At 36.1% G+C, this 18381-nt stretch overlaps 1 long non-coding RNA gene and 1 pseudogene across 1 annotated transcript; one reads left to right on the plus strand and one right to left on the minus strand.

The window, feature by feature from the left end:
- LOC128647531 (protein FAM53A-like) overlaps positions 1-4426 on the plus strand; it is a 45105-nt pseudogene extending 40679 nt beyond the window's left edge.
- Positions 4427-5674: 1248 nt separating this feature from the next.
- On the minus strand, positions 5675-10728 carry LOC128650352 (uncharacterized). The gene is made up of 2 exons (XR_008400740.1): positions 10629-10728; positions 5675-9962 (listed from the first exon to the last, which is right to left on the minus strand). It is a non-coding gene; the product is annotated as an uncharacterized LOC128650352 (long non-coding RNA).
- Positions 10729-18381: the final 7653 nt, after the last annotated feature.

Genomic DNA, 18381 nt, shown 5'->3' on the forward strand with positions numbered 1-18381 from the left:
AAAAAAGATGCTTTGTAAATGGATGCCCATGGGCTGTTTTAAAAAAAGAAGCGGGTGGTCTGATTACTATCACAGAATATTAGTTACTGTATAATGTATGTTCTCTTCAGAAATTCTAATGTAAACAAGTTAAACAGAGAACATTGGCATTGTATTATTGGTATATATTGTTGGACAGAAGAAAAAAAAGTGCTTTTTATATATTTATGCTTTCTTCTGGTTAGTTTGTGCTCAGTAAGGCTATGTTCACTGTCTTTCACACCATGAGGCTGTTTGTATGGTGTTGAAACTTTTCTTTTTCTTGGTAATTTCAGCGCTCATCTGAGAAGCTGAACAAAACTGGCAACTTGTTCCCCTTTACGAAATCAATGGTAAGTTTCTGTGAAACATAAAAAAATGTATTTTATGTTTTTATTTAGAAAAATCGAGGTGTCTGGATAAGTTAAAGCCTTTTTTTCTGTTGCAAATCAGATACTATAGAAAGAGTCTTGAGTGATATGTCCAGAAACCTGGTGCTTATATACTGGTCTTTGAACAATACCAGGGTATCATGTGGTAGGATCCTGTTTTTGTGTATGTAAGCTGCTTTGAATAGTAAAAATGCCTTCTTTCATAGGGCAGATGAAAAGGGGCAAAATAAACATTCCGTTTATCCTTTTGGTGTCTGAGGACCTTTAAATGCAGCTGAATAGAAGCATCTTACACATACCAAACTAAAATTCCCCAATTCAATCAGGAATTGGTTATAAATAATGTTTGTTTTGCTGTTTCCTATCAATAGATGGGTGGCAGCAAAATCATTTCCTGTAACCATTAGTAAAAGACATTCAAGGCTTATGGGGTCTAGTTTTTGCCAGCTACAATCAGGTAACGTAAAGCGACTTATCAAGCAAAAGATTTGATATCAACCAGAGAAAAATAAGATAACCCAAAAATCCATAAGACAGCCCTGAAATCAACCAATAAAAATTTTTTTCTCACTCACACGTGTTCAAAAGTTGGGTGTCACTTAGAAATGTCCTTGTTTTCAAAAGAAAAACAATTTATTTTCATCAAATTGAATCAGAAATACAGTGTAGACATAGTTAATGTTAATGACCTATTGGAGCTGGAAATACCTGATTTTTAATGTAATATCTACATTAGGTGTACAGAGGCCATTATCAGCAACCATGTGTAATGGGTTCCAATGACACATTGTGTTTGCTAGTCCCAAGTTCATCATTTAAAAATACTAATTGATCATTAGATCGTTTTGCAGTTATGTTAGCACAGCTGAAAACTGTGTGCCGATTAAGAGAAGCAAGAAAACTTTATTAGACTCGTTGAGTTTCCGAGCATCAGCAATCGTGGGTTCGATTACAGGCTCAAGATGTCCAGAAACTAGATAACTTTCTTCTGAAACTCGGTCAGTCTATAATTGTTCTGAGAAATTTAGGCTATTCCATGCAAGAAATTGATGATTCTGTACTACGCTGTATACTACTCCCTTCACAGAACAGCAACTAACTGGCTCTAATGAGAATAGAAAGAGTAGTGCCCACGGTGCACAACTGAGAAGAGGACAAAATACATTAGAGTTTGATAGTTTGAGAAATGGGCAACTAACAGATCCTCAACTGGCAGCTTTATTAAATAGAATCCGCAAAACACTCAGTGATGCTGGCCTTCTAGGCAGAGCTACAAAGAAAAGTAATAACTCAGACTGGGCCAATAAAAAAAACGATTAAGATGGGCAAAAGAACAGTCACTGGACAGAGGGAAGATGGGGCAAAAAGTGTTATAGACAGACGAATCTAAGTTTGGGTGTTTGCATCACAAAAGAACATTTATGGGACCAAATAAAAAGGTGCTGGAGAGGGAGTGTTGACACAATCTGTCAAGCATGGTGGAGGTAATGTGATGGTCTGGAGGTGCTTTGGTGGTGGTAAAGTGGGATATTTATACAGGGGTGAAAGGGACCTTGAAGAAGGGAAGGCTGTAACTACATTTTGCCATGCTCTGTGGACGCGCGTAATTGGAGCCAATTTCCGTTCTACAACAGGACAATGTCCCAAAGCACAGCTCCAAACTATGCAGAACTACTTAGTGAGGAAGCCGTCGGCTAGTATTCTGTCTCTGATGGAGTAGCCAGCACAGTCACAGATCTCAACCCTATTTAGCAGCTTGGCCGTATGGTACATATGAAGCTGCTGTGGGAGGAGCTTGACCGTATGGTATGTAAGAAGTTCCCATCATGCCAATCCTACTTGTGGGAGGTGCTTCAGGAAGGCATGCGGTGGAAATCTCTTCAGATTACCTCAACAAATTAAGAACTAGAATGCCAAAGGTCTGCAAAGCTGTAATTGCTGCACATAGAGGATTCTTTGACTATAGCAGTTTTTATTTTTAAAAAATATTGTCAATGACTATATTTCCTATTCAAACTCTGACACTTCCATATTTTCCATGAAAACATGCATGAAATAAGTGACCCCAAATGTTGAACGCCTGTGTGTGTGTTCTCAAAGTGATGGTAAATTTTAGCGTTTGATAAAATGCTAGAATTTACCATCACTAAAAAATAAAGGCCACCTTCATTTTATCAGTTTAAATAAACAGATGAAAAGGTGCCTTCATTTTGGCTTGGCTTCACTGCTAAGCCTAGCTCATCTCTGGCTGCCCTGCTTAATTTTTCAGTGATGTTTCCGCCTCTTGACCAATAGCCGTGCATGTCTACAGCATAATGCCGATCGGCCCTCATCGCTCTTGGCTAAAAGGTGGGAACGTCGCCTCAGTTGAAAAAAATGAGCTGGGCTGTCAGAGCCGCTTAGCTAAACAGTGGGCAAATATAGACACCTTTTCATAGGTTTATTTGTTTAAACTGATGAATGAAGGCGGCCTTTTTATTTTTTTGTAATGTTAAATCCTAGCATTTTTGAAAATCTAGGATTTACCTTCACTTAATTATAGAAGTTACTTTTTTTGTTCCAGGGCCTTTCCAAAAATATCTGTGCTGCATGCTGTGAATTTGGAATCTATTGGAACAAAACACATGCTTACCATATACATGCACAAGTATTTTAGAGCATATTAATATATTATGTCATTGCCCCTTTTTAAAATATCATCCTGCTTAGTTTCTGCAAATGCTGAGCCTGCTGATTAACTTCTCATATCTAAATATACTAAATATGCCATTAGTTCTATAAATGACTTGACTTTGTATAATGCTTTTTACTTTCAAGGTTTTTTATGTATTTAATAGCATTTCTTTCTTTTTCTTCCTTTAGAAGAGAGCCCATGGGAATATTATTAACAGTGCTTGTCCAATCAGGACTGAGTTGAACAAGAATTCAATATTCCCTTTTCCGGTGTGCCCATTCAGTGCAGGCACCACTGGAGGATTACATCTTAAATGGCAAAATGAATCAACCAGTAAGGTCCATAGTATCAGGGTGGATAAGTGAACTTAACCTCAATGAAAGCCTTGGACAGCCTCTGGCACCTCCCACAAAACGGCACTGCAGGTCATTGTCTGAGCCAGATGAACTGTCCCGTTGCCGCTCCCCCTGGGAAACCTGGGAATTCCAAGGTTTGGACTCCTGTATCAAAAAGACGTTGTAATAGTGGTGGGAGTTCCACATTACAGCGCTGCAATAGCCATGTTGGTGCCACTCTGCAGAGAAGCACAAGTATCAGTCTGCCACAAAATGCACTGGCTCTCAACAATAACATCTTTACAGCTACTGCATGCGACTTGTCTCCTGTCCCTAGGCCTTCATCTGCCAGCAGTGGCTATGTGGACAGCAGTGAAGGAAGCACAAGTTCTAGCAGTCGCTGGAACTCTGAAGAACCTTGTGAGTTTGATCCAAGGAGACGCCTCTCTTTGTCTCAGGAGCATATTACAGAGAACGGAGACCTCTTGCCTTCAGCCAATAGCACACCAACCTCAACTCCAGAGCTCAGGAGGCGTCAGGGCTTACTGAGATGCCGTTCCCAGCCCTGTGTGCTAAATGAGAGGAAAACCAGACTAAAGCGCAGACGTGACGAAGATGTCCGATGGCACCGGCCATCTTTAGATTTTTTTAAAATGACAAGGGTAAGTGTTCTTCATAATTGGTTAACAGTGGTTGGTGTTTTATTGCTGTCAGGGCACGTAGAGTTTTACTCTTCTAAAATCTTTGTGTATGTATATGTATATGTATATATATATATATATATATATATATATATATATATATATATATATATATATATATATATATATATATATATATATATATATATATATATATACACCATTGTGTAGGATTGTAAAGCCTTATCTAGTTCCAAATCTAGTGAAATCATCTAATTGTACTCACTTTTATATTATGCCACTGCAATGTAGACCAATGAAATGGTATTGACCAATAAGTTGGACAGAAATGATACCACTTTATGAAAAAACAACGTTAATGGCATTTCCTGATGCCTAGAAATTGAGGGCAGGATCCTCCGTTTTCGTATTCTCTGCAACTCTCGTTTCATACAGATAGGACTATAAATGTTAGCAATGATTCAGAGAGACTGCAGCTATGGAGAAATTCTAGCAGACAGCAAGCCCCTCTATTCTATATAGAGTTGCATGAAGACTTTTAAAATGACCTGAGAAGGAATACATTGTCTTTATTGCTAAATCGGAAGAGCCAGCAAAGCACATAGTTTAAACTTTTCATATTGTTTAATGTGTATTACAGGGACATTTAAACACTTGATACATTTCATGTACCCCCTCTAATTTATAGACGCTGCCATTTTTAAACCAAGATGACACTGTAGGCCTCTAAAGGGGAGTTGCTGTGCATGTGCGAACGCATCCGCACTGGAATGCAACTAGACGTCTACATAAAGTCACCTATGACTAAAGAGAGGTGGGGAATAACCTCAATACTAAGCTTATAAAATGCAATTACAGTTCAGTGCCCTTTTTTAAAATCATATTGCTCTACATCTTAAAGTATTAAAAAAAAAAGATTTTATTTGGGATCCAATACAGATTAAACATAACTAGTATCCTATAATGCATCTGAAAACATGAAACCAGGGGGAGAACTACCATTGGTTTAGCAGGTGCAGTTGCACCAGTGCTCCATATCAGCCAGTCTATACATTAGTACCGGTTGCAGATCTATCTATCCTCATTATTCAGAGCAGCATGCATATTATTAATATTGCTTACCTTTAGAGTTATTTTTTCGGGCCCAAAAATGATCTCCACCACGGTTCTGAGTAGGTCTGCTACTGTATGAAAACACACGTTAAATATTTTTTATATCCCAATATAAAATAGATCAATGTCTAGCACATCAAATGTAGGTGTCTTTTCCCACAGAGAACATAGCAACCTGTCACTGTAGTAGGGGATTCTGGGTAAGGATATGCAAAGAATCTTTACAGGGCTTTTCACTGTGTTTCTAAAATACAGACTCTCTCATGCCAGTGAGTGCCTGTTTCATTCTTCCTGGGACACATGTACATGATAGGTTTATGATTGCTATGTAGAAATGCAGGTACCAGACACCCAGTCCAGTCTCAGAATAAGCTATGATGTGTGAAAAAGTAAATTTAAGCAATTTTATCAGGAAATTCATTTGGCGTACCTAGGGATTTAGTATTATTCCTAAAGCCACATTAATGGACATACACTGTCTAGCATAAAACCAAGAATGTTTTATTTAGGGCAGGAATATCTTTATGGGAAAAAAGCTTTAATACATTTAAAATTATTCATAAATGCAACAGAAGACAGTTTCTATATAATCTAATGGGTTTTAGTTGGACTCGGTTCCTATGTTAAACGTATCTTATAGTACTTACTAGTAACATTTTCTGGGGCAGAATCTCAAGCTATTTTCCAGACAGTACTGTAATACTTGCATGCTAACTGCTGCTAAAGTTGACCATTAGTAGATCAACAATAGTTAAAGGGGCAGTATACACCAATTTCTATATAACAACATTTAATAGGCACTAGTATAAAGAATATGTACAGATATTGATCTAAAAATCCAGTATAAAACCTTTTAAAAACGTACTTAGAAGCTCCCCGTTTAGCACTGATGATGTTAGGCTGGGACACCCAGTGAAATGGGCTGTAAAAACAAGAACAGCAGACCCTTCTTCCTTCCCTGCTTATGAAAATACAGATAACAGAGCCAGCAGGAGTCTCTAAACACCTGTATACATCTGACACTGTGGGGCTTGGTTAGGAGTCTGAAAATCAGCATAATGGTATTTAAAAAAAATAAAGATAAGCAAAACTATACATTGTTACAAAAAGCTTCCAGTTTAGCACTGATGATGTTAGGCTGGGACACCCAGTGAAATGGGCTGGAAAAACAAGAACAGCAGACCCTTCTTCCTTCCCTGCTTATGAAAATACAGATAACAGAGCCAGCAGGAGTCTCTAAACACCTGTATACATCTGACACTGTGGGGCTTGGTTAGGAGTCTGAAAATCAGCATAATGGTATTTAAAAAAAATAAGCAAAACTATACATTGTTACAAAAAAATCTTGTGTAAAACGTCCCTTTAATTTTATGCAGAACAACCAAATAAGTTAAAATACATTTTAAAAGGGCCATGTTTAGACTTGGTGGCCCTTTAATCTGTTGTGCTGATATGATAGGAAGCAGGTAATAGTGTAATTTCCGTGGGTATCGACCAGTGCAGTGTTGGTAAGCTTGCATAATGTTCCCTAGCAGCCAGCAGATGCAAGTACACCGAGTTCTATTCCTAAAATAGACAAGTGTGTAGAAAGCAGAAACATTTCTTATTTAAAGGAATATTTTACTCTAACACAAACGTCTGTCTTGGCTACAGCATAATATTTGGAAGAAACTTTTAATATTTTATTTCAAATGTTCTTTCCAGCTCTAGTTTTAGTTTACTGTAAAATGTCCTTTACCACTAGCAGTATTAAGCTTCACTTGTAACAAATATATTTGATTTCCCGAACAATGTAACAATTCCCCATATCTGTGGGAAAGGAGAAGATAGAATATCACTTTTTGCAGTTCATTATGGTGCATTTTCCCTTTTGTAATTCTCATTAATAATTATAAGAAAAAAACACAAATGCACAATTTTAGATGTACGAACCGTACAAAACATTCATAGTAAGATTAATTCCTAAATGTTTAGCCATTTTGCTAAGAAGTATCAGACTAAACATTTACAGGTCAAAGACTTTGATAACTTTTAAAGATACATTTGGCCATCTTTTGAGACAGATTTTTATTTCTTTTAAATAAACTAATTGCCCTTAGAATTTAAGATACTTGTAAAGATTAAATGGCTAAATTAGTGCATAAGATATTGTAATTGTGCTAATAGTTATTCATTTCACCAGGTGAAAACAAATCTAGAGTAATATATTCGCATTGTCCTTAAAGGGACAGTACACTGTAAAATTGTTTTTCCATTAATGTATTTTAAATTACTTGTTATACCAACTGCAGAGTATAAAATATTTGAGAAATTGCATTTTCGGGTTTTTGTGTATCTGAAGTAGCTGGTTTTGTGCTTTGAAACCACAGCCTATTACAATGGGTTGAGCTTCAGGTAATATCAGATCTCATTATGTTATCACTTTTATGTACACAGACTTGCTTCCTTATCTTATATTTGTCTGGAACACCAAAGCTCAATACATAGAGAGAACAATGGAAAATTACCATTTTATTACTTAACTATCATGCCCCCCACTGGGAGAGTAATCTCTTCTGCTGGCTGTGTTTACTTATGCTTGTCAATAGCGTATACGCCAGTATCAAAACTTTCAGTATAGGTTGGGAAACCACAAGCTAAATCAGCTATTTCAAATGCTGAAATATGAGTAAAGGAGCTACTTGAAACCAATTTAATACACTCTAGCAGGTAAAAAGGAACATTGGGAATAATTTTAAGGGGAGAAAGTTTTTGGGTGAACTGTCCCTTTAAGTGAGCCAGATCTTTAATTACATAACCTCTATATGGCACCTATTTTTTTCCCCTCATACATATAAAAGTGCCTTTACTACCATATGTTTAGACAAATATTGCTTAAAAGGCAAATCAGAGTTTGAACTACAATTTGTGCACTGGATATTTTGAACAGTACAAGTCAAAATCTGCCATTACTTCAGCTGCACAGCTGGGATGTTAATCTGCCTTATTTAAAGAGCACAGTGCCCTGCTGGATGTAGACCAAGCTAAAAGGACATCACTTTAGAGGAAACAGGAACTCCCCAAGTTTATATTCACTCACAAGGCCAGTGTGCTGTTAAATTGGGACACCAAGAATGGGTGCTGCTTTCCTGAGATGTCAGCATGTGAAGGGAACACTATCCAGGTCAGGAAACTGGCAGCTACTACTGTTTTTCAGGGCTTCGTAGTATTTCCATTGTGTAAAAGTGTCACAAAATGTGCAAGATAAATCAGATCTCAGGAAAGCTGCTTTCTTGGCGCGGTGCGTCTATTCTGAGCAACTTCTCTTAATTTTAGTTTAGGTTTGGGAGGACATTTATTAACCTGTTTCAGAGTGAAACGGTTTGTACTGTAATAAGAGTGCCTGACCCTCTGTATTTGTATCTGTTAGAAGAGTGATCACACGGATATACTTGGAATAATAAATGGAGCAGTGGTTACATTGTTAGGAGCCATTGTTCCTTTGGGGTTTGTCAGCTGCTGTATAAAGATAAGTCCGTTCTTGTTCTGCTGCTTTACCACATACTAAATATTTAGTGTTCCTTTAAAAAAAATAACAAAAAAAACTACCAGATATAATCAAGCAGGCCTCGAGGAAGTTTTTTGTTACAAATTGTGTGCATTTTCCCTTTTTGTTTCTGGAAGAACATTTCTTTCAAAGATGTGTACCTATATTTTTGTACTTGGTTCTGTACTCCAAATATCCTATTTTAGGAGAAGTAATTTTTAGCTCTTACACATTTTTATTAATAGGAAGAGGTGTCTTTTTTGACTAGATTTATAGGTTCTTATCGGAGAGCTTGTGGTGTGTGAAATAAGTAATTTATGGTCACCTCTAATGCAACTCCTCTGGCTTTTTATGCGTTAGGCCAGCGCTTTACAAATAGGGCATCGTGGCACATAAGGAAACTGACCATTATTGTTTGGGGTAGAAGTGGAAGCATAACTGCTCTTTTCTCTTTTTTGGTGTGCACTAGAATTACCATCTCCCCTTCTTTCCTTCTCCCTTCAACTCCTGTCCCTGCAAAGGGGTGCTTACCATACATGTGTCGGAAGTAAGTGTTTTAATTGCTGCTTCATGTCTTTACAGGCAATCAAGGGGTTAATTCAGAGGTACATACTGTTTATTTAACCCCTAGATTTCCTCTGTTTGGCTAAGCCACGGCTGCATTTGTTTTTTGCCAATTAATAGGGTGTTATCACTGTTGTGATTCTTGCAACTCTGGGGTTGCCCATACCTCAAATACTAAAATAAAAAAAACGCATGTTTGGGCTAATAGATTTTGAAACATTTGTTGAGTTCTTTGTTTTAAATAAAGATTTTTATGGCTAACACTCATCACACATGACCGATTAGTGGTGAGAAATGGCCGTGTCTATATATCTGTTTTTTGTTGTTGTTTTTTTTTTTATGTATTAATGTAAAGTTCTACTCAGGTGATCCTTTCTGGGAATAGGAAAATATTAGAATCTCTGCACTGTGCTACTATTCACCACCTGTATAAGAAAAAAAGTTGAAATGTCAGCCAAGGTGCAGATAGAGTTTCAGTGCAGGCAGACAAATATGAGCTTGTGAATGGACGGCCTTCATACTTTCCAGCTATTAGTTTTGCTAAACAGTTCGGCTAATTTTGAAGACAGCTGTTAGACCTTGCTGAAAAATCTGCAGTTTCTTCTTGGTTATCTTAGCTTTTGGGTTCCCTCGCATTTCGGCCACCTTTCCCAGTACTAGGCAGGTCTTCCATTTTTACTGCAAAGAGAAGATAAATATTAACCCCTTTGCTACGGAGAAGAACTTGCCCAAAATACAGGAGAATTTTTAGCATTTTTTTTTTTATCACTCCATTTAAACAGAAATAGTGCCTTGTGTTTTTTTGTTTATTTACCTTTTATATATTTATATATATATATATATATATATATATATATATATATATATATATATATATATATATATATATATATATATATATATATATATATATATATATATATATATAAAAAATTTTTTGTCAACCCAAAGTATTATCTAGGCCCATTTTGGTATATTTGACGCCACTGTTTCACCTCCAAATGCGATAAACTTTTCCCCAAACTTTTGGGTTTCTCACTGAAATTATTTACTTTTTTGTGCAATTATATCACAAAAGATTGTAAAAGCTTTTCTGGAATCCCCTTTGTTCATAAATAGCAGACATGCATGGCTTTACCATTGGTTTTTGGTTATTAGAATGACGCTAATTGTAGCTGTGCACCACACTTCTGTTATTCCTGGCAGTGAAGGGGCTAATCGGGTAGCTTATAAGATTAATTTTAGCTGTAGTGTAGAGATCTCCCACCCCCTGATCCCTCCCAAACTGCTTGGTTTAAACATTTGTGTTCAAGGATATTCATATAATACTTGTAAACTGATTACCTGTATAAACAGCCTAGGATATTTGGGTGTAGTTCTCTCTTGCGGGTGCACTCTTAGCCAATCCAAGCTGATACATCCAACATTTCCAGACCCTGCAAGATCAAATTCACCGCTTCTGTGGTTAGAGGGAAAAAATTTAATTTTCAAGGGACATGAAATCCAAAATGTTATGATTGAGATAGAGCATATCCATTTAAACAACTTTCCAATTTACTTATATTATCATATTGGCTTTATTCTCTTGTTATGCTTTGTTAAAGGAGTAGCAATGTGTTACTGAGAGCTAGCTGAACACATCATGTGAGCCAATGACGAGGCCTATATGTGCATCCACTAATCGGCTCCCACTAGTGCATTGCTGCTCTTTAGCCTAAGTAGGTATACGTTTAAACAAAGGATACCAAAAGAAACAAGCATGTTAGTTAATAAAAGTGAATTGGAAAGATATTTTATAGTGTGCTCTATATAAATCATGATAGTTAAAAAAAAAAAAAATTAAGGGACCTTGAAGTGCAAAAATGACAGTTTGTAGTGCAAAAATTGAATTAGGACAGGGGTCAACAAATCTGTTTAACATTTTGCAGCCAGTAAGAATATTTAGGAGCCAGACAGTGGTATAGACATATGGAGAATGAGCCAAAAAGTTAGGAGCCAGGGGTACAATTCTAAGAGCCTGTGGCTCTCTGGCACTTGGGTTTGTCAAACCCTTAAAGGGACACTGAACCCAATTTTTTTTCTTTTGTGATTCAGATAGAGCATGCAATTGTAAGCAACTTTCTAATTTACTCCTATTATCAATGTTTATTTGTTCTCTTGCTATCTTTGTTTGAAAAAGAAAGTCCAGAATCTTGGACAGCACTTGTTTATTGATGATGAATGTATCCACCAATCAGCAAGAACAACCCAGGTTGTTCACCAAAATGGGCCGGCATTTAAACTTACATTCTTGCTTTTCAAATAAAGATACCAAGAGAATGAAGAACATTTGCTAATAGAAGTAAATTAGAAAGTTGCTTAAAATCGCATGCTCTATCTGAATCACAAAAGAAAAAAAATTGGGTTCAGTGTCCCTTTAATTAGGGCATGTCATTTTTACTCTGCAATGCCCCTTCAAATTAGGTTTTATTAGTATAAATTATTTTCCAATATATTGTTTTCTAAAATCTCTAGCTGATTTCTATTGCTGTAAAGTTATTTTACTTGACATTGCACATCTATTTCTGTGTTGACTTCCTGTATTAAAACGTTGCCAGTGGTGTGTTTGATCATGCATTTAAATAATCTGAATGTATTCTCAGACCCTTTTAAAGCCAAAAGCTTTTTTCCTCTGCAGGAACTGCTTGCACTTTATTTGGATTAGCCACCCTCGTCAAAATGTCTCAACACTGTTCTGTTCTAAAAAAAAAAAAAAAAAAGAAAAGTCATAATAAATGTAAACTGCAATAGACGCATTAAAAGTAAAGGCAGCTTGAAGTCTTCTGCTTTCAACAGTGAGTCATTTCCCATGTTAAACAGTGACCAAAGTTGTTTTCCAATTGACAGACCTGATATGGTATCATTCGAATGTCAAACTGTTAATTACTGAATTATGTTTAACTCATTGGCTGCTGAAAATTGCTGAAATAAATGTCTTAGTAGCTGTACCATCTGGCAATCCAGGGGTTAAAGGGCACCTTTTCCAAACATTTTGCAAGATTAAAACACTCTGTAACGGTGTCTTTTCCCTTCAACAACTGGTAGCTTGCTGTTATTCACATTGCTCTAGCAATTAGACCTCTGGCTTTCAAAATATGCCCGGTGCTGTGATTATTGTACAAATAACAGTACACCAACTTCAGACACATATTTAGACAAGTTTAATATATATCAATTTCTTTTTCCATTAAGTATTAATCTGCATAATATTATACTCATCAAAAAGAAAGAGTACTGGATGCTCCGATAAAAATAAAACAAATTTATTTATTGGTACTTCTTTAAAATAACAGAATCATGGAGAACAAAGAGACACGTTTGCAGGCGCAGCACCAGGGCTTACGCGTTTCGGCTGTGAAGCCTTAATCATAGCATACAGGTGCTGTGCCTGACAGGTGAACTTAACACCTTAGGTTGATTCTCATTGGTTAAAAGAAAATTTAAGAGCAAAAGAAAAACAACCCGCCCGCTTGGAAGTGTCAAGAACTAAATATAGTATAAGAGAAGCAAATACACCATCTCTACTAGTATAGTCCAATAAACAATGAATGGTATAAAGATCCATATGTATACAAACATCGATACAATTATCATTATTAGGAACATAGAAACAAATAGGATGGTTGAAGGGACAAAAAGGACTAAATAAATGTCAAAATGAGAGACAAAAGTATTAGACAAAGGAACTATATATGCCAGGAGAAGATGTAATATATAAATCAACTTAAAAATAGTGTGAGATAAAGTGCAATGCCTAAACCATATGCTGATAAATGTCAATGGAAAAATAATAATAATTATCAGAAAAATTAGGACTGCTGGTGCAAAAATGCACGAAAGGTACATAGAAATATACGGTATAGTGTAAATGAATATATTAACGCAACTATATAGTACAGAAAAAAGTTCATAACATTAGCTATATGTGAACTAGGAGTATCATATGTATCTAGCCTTATAAAAGTTGCGATGATATGATCAGGAAAGAAAAATATTTAAGAAATAAAATATTAGGAGTAAAAAAGAAAAAAGCAAAATGACAAGCACAAAATGCTAAATCAAAGTAGGCATTACACCTAGGGGGAGATAACAAAGAACTGGAGTTATTCCCAGTAATTTATTAAATCATACCTAGAGTTAAGTCCTTTGGGTATTCTGGTGTCGAGCCTGTTTTGTGAACTGGTATGATGTGGGTGAGAAGGTTTACTATAAAAAGCAGGGGCTTTACCTTTTTCTAGCTGTACTACAAGCAGTAGCAATTATAGCAGTTGTTGCATTTTAAATATAGGTCTATGGCAGCACTAAAGCAGTCTTAGCAGTAGTGGAGGGTAACCTACCACATCTATTCTAGCCCACACATAGGAACTATAATTCCCAGCAAGCATGTGGCTAGAGAAGAGTTGTAATTAGAAGGCAGAGCTCCAAAGTGCCAGAATCTTGTTCCCTTGTCCCTGTTGTGTCATTCTGCACCTGTTTGGTCATATCCTTTTAACATACTTAATATAATTATGTTAAAGGGACATACATGTTGACACAAAACTTTAAAGAGCACAAGTTCATAAAAGAAATTCTGTGTTGTAGCTTTTTCTTATTGCACAATTGTTTGCTCCCAGTAGTGCGTTGCTGCTGCTAAGGATATGTAACATGTTTTCAACAAAGGATACCAAGAGAACAAAGTAAATTTGATAATAGAAGTTAATAAGTCTCTTAAACTGGCATGCTCTGTCTGAATCATGGACGTTCCATTTTTTTTTTCCTTATATACCTTTTTGAAGCATTTGACAACAATGTTTTTAAAGCATTTTTGTAAGAAGTGCTTGAGAAATGTTAGGCCTTTTGCCCTTTCCACAATTCTGGAAAACCATTGCTGCCTGTAGCACATTACACTCCCCTACAACTCTCACATTCTGCTGCACATTGGCAGTAGGTATAAATGCTACAGAAATCCGACATCCTTCCTTTTCCCTACAAAACTTTTGTATGTTCCTCTTGGTTCCTCTTCCCTCATTTATCCACTTTTCCACATGCACACAGTGGATTTAAAGGAATGCTAAACCCCACATTTTTTTCTTTAAAGGATTACTAACTTTTTTTTTTAATGCAAAACGGACCATATATTTTAAATTCTGTTTGCGTCAACCTATGCATGTGCAATTTGATTTTGTGTACTCTCGCATGCACATATTGTGGCACAGAACCCAACATTACCAAAACAAGATTCTAAATAACGCATGCAGTGACATATTCAATGACGTTTAGCTATCTCGCGCATCGCGTCTAAGAGTCGCCATCTTCCAACTAGAGTGTCAGCCCGGTTTGGAAATTGGTAAAGAATATAGAAAGTTAGTGTGTTTGGAAAAATTAAAAATTTCAGAGGCAAATAGATTAGAAACGGTAAGTATTTGAACGTTATGGGCAGTGAAAATGTTGTTTTCCAATGTATACTTTTGAGCTATGAGGAATTCATTTTTGACTACAGTGTTCCTTTAACGATTCAGATAGCCCATGTAATTTTAAAGCAGCTTTCTAATTTACTCCTATTAATTTTTGTTCACTTGATATCTTTATCTGAAAAGCAGGAATTTAAAGTTCAGGACCCGGCCCTTTTTTGGTTCAGCACCTGGGTACCGCTTTCTGATTGGTGACTAAAGGTAGCCACCAATAAACAAGTGCTATCCATTGTGCTGTACCAAAAATGTGCCGTCTCCTAAGCTTTACATTCCTGCTTTTAAAATTTAGATATCAATTTGTCTCTGTTCCTCTTGCTAATAGGAGCAAATTAGAAAGTTGCTTAAAATTGCTTGCTCTATCTGAATCATAAAAGAAAAAAAAAATGGGTTTAGTGTCCCTTTAAATACTTTTGGTGTAGACCAGTGTAAGAAATAAAAAGCATATACTGCCTGTAAGTGCTGCAGTCAGTCATTCACTGATACCTAGGTTTCACTTTTCATAGTTGGGTGCTTCTATGTATTTCTGTATAACAAACAAATAGTTGTGTACACATTTGGTAGCCTGTGTGGCTGTTAATTGTTTTCAAGACTATTTCCAGTATTTTCCAGTAAATCAAAAGTAAACCTTCATGATTCGGATAGGGCAAGCAATTTTAAACAACTTTTCAATTTACTTTATCAAATTTGCTTTGTTCTCTTGATATATTTATTAAAGAGTAAAACTAGGTAGGCTCATAAGAGCTCAGGAGTGTGCACGTGTCCTTTAGTACTACTTAGTATGGCTGCAGTGTTTGCAACATTGAATAACAAAGCTACAAATAATGTTGCAAAACACTGCTGAGTCTACCTAGTATTACTCTTCAATAAAAGATGCCAAAAGAACAAAGACAATTTGATAACCAAGGAAAATTAAAGTTGTTAAACTTTCTTGATTCTGATAGAGCATGCAATTTTAATTTTTAATTTACTGTCCTTTTATAATCTTTTTTTACTATGTCCAGAGGGGCTTGTCTGTGTTAGCCTATCAGACTGCAGGCTAATCCCATAGTGCACCATCTTATGCCAAGAGCAGTCCGCATGATTGGACAGGGAACATTTAAAAAAAAAAAAAAAAAGTTCATAGGTCTAGCACTTGGAAAAATAAATTAGGCACCATTTAGTTTCTCTAGCCCTCTTAAAATTGTGTCTGTACGAATGGTGTCTGTACGCTTGACAGCTATAATTTGTAACCGTTCATTATGGAAACTTTTGTTACTAGCATAAAAATTTGCAGAGGAGCAGAAACTGCTTGTACAAAGCTTCATTGTACTCCAAGTTTGTCTCAATTGTAAATCTATCCATTTTACTCAGAGCAAAAAGGAAGCCCCATCTTGTGAATGATTTACCTTAAGGTGCCACAAGTAACGGGAAAATCTTTTTTTTACCGTGTGTTAAATTGGCAAAAGTTAATGGAAGGAATCATTATCGTGTTATGGAGTATCTAACCACTAAACCATACTTCCTTCTCCATTCAAATTTACAAAGCCCTCACTTTGAACAAACAGTCCTAATAAAGAGTAACTATAGCAGCAAGGGCCAGTTTAATGTTCATGATTATATATTATTTTGCCGTTTAATCCTTTAGGGACGCAAATGTAGCAAACGCTCCAGCGTATCTGGTGAACTGCAGGTTTTCTCAGGCTATTAAAATTACACTTAAAGGGACATGAAGTAAGTTGTTGTTTTTTTGGTCGGATCTAAAAGGGCATTTTTGAAACGCTGCTTTGAGGAAAAAAAAGTGATCCACCAGTAGAGATTCAGGTGACGGTGTTCTCTGCCAATAAGCTTCTATCCCACGGACCAGCTGTGCATTTATGGTTTCAAAATAAAAATAGAGCCTTGTTCACTTTTTTGAAATTTAAGTTCCCTTTAATTAGTCCAGTGTTCCTGACGGAAAAGCAAAAAAATCTTTATGCACGTTTGCAGAAATGTTGTGAAAAAGACGATCTGACACAAGAAATTTGCACAGGAACCAACAATGGTAAAACTTGATTATATCACTTGGGGCAAAATGTGGCAAACTGGCATGCGGTTTACAGGTATTTCTATTATAACATTGCTGACATATTTACATTAGCAATGCATGCAGTAAATGTAAGTAAACATTGCTATTAATCAATCAGCAGTTTTTATACATCCTAGTATTCAGATACTTGCAAATATCATGTTTTTGAGCATAGAAAATACCGCTCTCTAGTGAAGATACTGGGCAAAACAGTTTCTCTAAGAACTTCAGGAAGCCTGTGAACTGGGGGCGCTCTCTCCCACCTCACTACAGGGTTTGTTCTGTTTGTCTTGTTTACATAGCTTTTCTATGTTTCAACAGGGAAAGTAGGTCAAGGAGCTATTCAAATTTAATACACTCCTGCAGGTAAAATTTGATCATTGAAAAACCGTTAAAGGGACAGGAAACACCCAACATTTTCTTTCATATTTTGGATAAAACATAACACTTTTCAATTTACTTATTTTGTCAAATTTGCTTCATTCTCGTATCCTTTGTTGAAGGAACATCATTGCACTACTGGCAGCTAGATGGAACACATCTAGTTGGCCAATCAAGAGACTAATGTGCGCATGCACCAATCAGCAACTAGCTCCCACTAGTGTAGAATGTGCGTATTTTTCTTTTATTTTTAACAAGGGATACCAAGAGAACAAAGCACATTTTGAAAATAGAAGATAACTTGTGTCTTAAAATGAAATGCTCTGAATCATGCAAGTTTAATTTTGACTTTCCTATTGCTTTCAAATGGAGAACATTTTACATTACAATGTTTCTTTAATTTCTAACAAAAACAAAACTGGTTCTGCTTTGGAAAAAAAACTGTTCTAAATTACTAAATGAAGCGAAAGAAAACTCTTCCATTCCTATTGTAGTTCTAATAATGTACAAAACTAACGTCATAATGGCGAGCCCTGCGCTATAACAGGACTGGTAAAACCCCTTGTGACACGTGACCTACAGGTACAATGCTGACATTAATGAGTTAACTCATTTGACAGCTAGTCCTGCAACATATTATATTGCAGCCAAGGGGTTAAAGGACCAGTCAAACACAGTAGATTTGCATAATCAACAAATGCAAGATTAGACAATGCAATAGCACTTAGTCTGAACTTCAAATGAGTAGTAGATTTATTTTTTTTCTGACAATTTTAAGTTATGTCTTTTTCCACTCCCCCTGTATCATGTGACAGCCATCAGCCAATAACAAATGCATACATGTACCATGTGACAGCCATCAGCCATTCACAAACGCATACACACTTATTCTTGCACATGCTCAGTAGGCGCTGGTGACTCAAAAAGTTTAAATATTAAAAGACGGTGCACATTTTGTTAATGGAAGTTAATTGGAAAGTTGTTTAAAATGGCATGCTCTATCTGAATAATGAAAGTTTAATTTTGATTGAGTGTCCCTTTAAGTAATGGGAAAAAAATGATCCAGCTTCTTCCGGACACCCCATACTTAGGCAGAGTTTGTTTAGAATATGTGTAGTTGTAGAACTGAACACACGCTAAGTACAGATTTTTTTTTCCTTTTTTTAAAAAAAAAATTACCTAA

This window comes from Bombina bombina, chromosome 2, assembly GCF_027579735.1.
Source record: "Bombina bombina isolate aBomBom1 chromosome 2, aBomBom1.pri, whole genome shotgun sequence".
Classification (NCBI taxonomy): domain Eukaryota; kingdom Metazoa; phylum Chordata; class Amphibia; order Anura; family Bombinatoridae; genus Bombina; species Bombina bombina.